The sequence below is a fragment of the Triticum aestivum genome, chromosome 7B, assembly GCF_018294505.1.
Source record: "Triticum aestivum cultivar Chinese Spring chromosome 7B, IWGSC CS RefSeq v2.1, whole genome shotgun sequence".
Taxonomy (NCBI): Eukaryota; Viridiplantae; Streptophyta; class Magnoliopsida; order Poales; family Poaceae; genus Triticum; species Triticum aestivum.
In genome coordinates this window covers 11,819,886-11,823,056 of record NC_057813.1, presented here as the reverse complement: position 1 = coordinate 11,823,056, position 3,171 = coordinate 11,819,886, and the positions used below count along the sequence as shown (strand labels likewise).

General features: G+C 41.7%; 1 long non-coding RNA gene across 1 annotated transcript; it reads right to left on the bottom strand.

Annotated features, from left to right (window-relative positions):
• Positions 1-1,903: 1,903 nt before the first annotated feature.
• LOC123162657 (uncharacterized) lies at positions 1,904-2,895 on the bottom strand. The gene is made up of 3 exons (XR_006481400.1): positions 2,846-2,895; positions 2,459-2,512; positions 1,904-1,983 (listed from the first exon to the last, which is right to left on the bottom strand). It is a non-coding gene; the product is annotated as an uncharacterized lncRNA (long non-coding RNA).
• Between the last annotated feature and the right edge of the window lie 276 nt (positions 2,896-3,171).

The window sequence follows — 3,171 nt, the reverse complement described above, 5'->3', positions numbered from 1 at the left end:
CTAAGAACTTTCTATTTGTTTGAATGGATATCCTTCACCTATATCCAGGGGAAAAGAAGAGCATGCTGATTGCTTGCTATCTACAGTATGATTCCCAACTAGCCTACAGTGCATAAATTGGAAAGAAATCTTCCTTACCAAGATATGCTAGGTTTTATCTCTTCCTTTTCTCCATTTTGGCTATCATCTTAGCTCCTTTCATAGAGCTCTTTAAACATGAAAAGGGAAATTTAGACTATATGTTAGAAAAACATATTAAGTTTTTTTTTACAGAAACCTTTGCAATGCACTCAAATATTCATTGAGATGTACGACTTGTGCAAGCCCACGTGACGTTGAAGGCACAAAGCTGGTTATGGTGAAGGTCGGCTTGGTTGCCTTATGGATCCAAGGTCATGGGATATGCAAGTCTATGAATGATAACCTACTGATGCAAGTTGAACCCAAGCATAAGCGGATGGACAATCTGATGCAAGTCTGTGAATTATCACGCATGGGACATATATATTTTGATTTTATTTACTTATTATATTCTATAAAAGCCGTGTTCTGTTCTTTGGATGTTTGAAATGTTGTTTTAGTCATTTCTTTAGAAAAATATACATATTGAGTATGGTTGTAAAGCTAAATGAATGTTCAGTGGTCAGTTCAAGAATTCAAGGTATTCATTATTTGTTCTGTGTGTGTTGATTAAAATGTTAAAGCTGGCCTACCTCAAGTTCTATTATCTTAGCCATTGCAATGATGCATGATTTGGTGATTTGTCAAAGGTTGACACTGTCAGAGAAAGAGGGGGGTGACGACACCAAGCCGATAGTTTAGGCGCGGCTAGGGCAGGGCAGGCCGACTAGCCGCAACATGGTAGCCTTGTCGGTTGTGGTTGGTGGGGGACTGCGGTTTGGCCAGTGTTAGTTGGGGGAGTAGGAGGAGGAGGATGTAGGAGGTTTGGCCGGTGTCAGTTGGGGGAGTAGAAGGACGATGTAGGAGGTTTGGCCGGTGTCAGTTGGGGGAGTAGGAGGAGGATGTAGGAAAGGAAAAAGACACAAGAAATTTGATTCGCACAAAAAAAACCGTGGCAACGCACGGGCGTTCTACTAGTTTCTCTAGGAAGTGGCATGTTGGAATTAACCATGCTGCCTAGTCTATGTCCGGCTCGGACCCAGAGCACATCACCGAATAGGTTTAGTATTAATTAGCTAGCCTATCTCTACTCCTAATGTCTCATTAGGTAAGTCGTTCGTTCGCTTCGTTCCTTCCCACCGTCCCATCGATCTCCCCACCAGGCGATCCCTTCCCCCACCGATTTTTTCCTCCCTCCAAAAACCGAGACCGGTTTTCATTCATGCATCACAAGAACCAAGCCAAATGTTCCATCCCTTTCCATATAAAACAACAATCCTTCCATCCTCCCCTTCCATTTATGACACCAATCAAATCAAATCATATGGAATCATATCGGAAAAATCCATCACGAGAAGCTTCCATATAATCAAATCAAATCATATGGAATCATATCGGAAAAATCCATCACGAGAAGCTTCCATAAACAACAGTTTAATCAAATATTTTTGCTCTTTCCATAGGCAACAAACAATTTTCAAATCCTATCTTTCAAGCGGGGCGGGCAAGGCCTGCCCACGCTTCCAGGTTTGCGTTCGGATCATGTGGATTTGAACTGTTTCTTCAAAGTTTGCCGTCGGGACAGGTGTGCGAGGCCTGTTTCTTCAAACTTTGCCCCCGGTGCCGGCGCGGCTGCCAGCGATCCACGGGTCCCGGCGCGGCTGCCAGTGAGACATGGGTCCCGGCGCGGCTGCGAGCGAGCCACAGGTTAGTAACATGTACACAGTTTTCTTCTGGAAGAACTAATGCGGGAAGAGACTGGGTTAACATACAACTGTTCGATTGGTGGTGTGACATAGCCCCAACTGTTGGTCCGATTCGTACATGGTCCTGACTGTTCTTGTGTGCTAGCGAGGCATATACCTGTTCAAAGTAAGTAGTCAACTGCTTAAAGTATACAACCAGTGCATAGCAAGGCTTGACATATGTATACATTCAACCCTTTTGAAAACTTACTGCGTCAAGCCATGTCGCTGCTCCTCGAGAGGTATCCTAACCCCGGCTATAATTTTTCTGACGTTCTACCAAAGTAACGTGTACCAAGAACATGGCCCAGAGAGGATAATTTGCTATATACATGATTTCTATTCAACAAGCAACACTATCAGAATAATAGCAGCACGAATATGATTGTGCGGTTTCAGATTAGCTCCATAGTATTCCTTTTTTTAATTACCAAGAGCTTGTTAAAATAACCGTGGTAGATAATTGATATGGAATCCAGTATGCACTTATATGCACTTAGGTGACTATCTTCAGTTTCTATATATACTGATGGAACTATCTTCAGTTTGTATATATACTTGTCACAAATCACAAATCAGTACTTGTCACAAACCTATCTTGGTGGTCAAACATAGTGTTCCTCAAGCATGTACTGATGGAATTATCCCTTCCATGTATTTATATTTTGGTAAGAGTCCATGCGTTTATTTGAATAGTCTGGTAGTTCAAAATCCAAATATTTGAGGAGCACATATATACATATGAGTGTTACCAATGCATACAAAGATAAATGACATGGATAATAAGAACCGTCTCTATGCTTTTCTGTGTGATTTCTTATACTCTCCTTTTTTTGCTTTTCTTAATCTCGACCAGCCTAGGAAGAAGAAAACTTGAATCAAAGTTGTTAATCCATTGCACAACTCAATGCGTTTCAAATTGTTCTGTTGCCTCCACCAAAATCATGCAGATATAAAGATAACACAAGAAGGTTGGTTACCTTCCTTTGTGCAGGACAAGAACTCTACCCGCTGCCATTTTACGGAACCTGTAGCAGCAATGCATTAGATGACAATGCTGGTTATTGGACAGAAAAACTGAAGAGAACCATTATTTTACCAAACATGCCAAGAACTTACTTTACTTCTGTTCAATGTAGATTAAAGTGCGTCAAATATAGTAGACGGTACTTAATGATCTGCTTTGCCAATGACAATTGTCTATGATAGTGATGTCCTCAAACGACTTGACCCCGTTTGGTTCTCGTTCGGAAAGGGTGAATCTTGCTAAGCAACACCGACAGTGACAAATGGAGGCGACAACTGG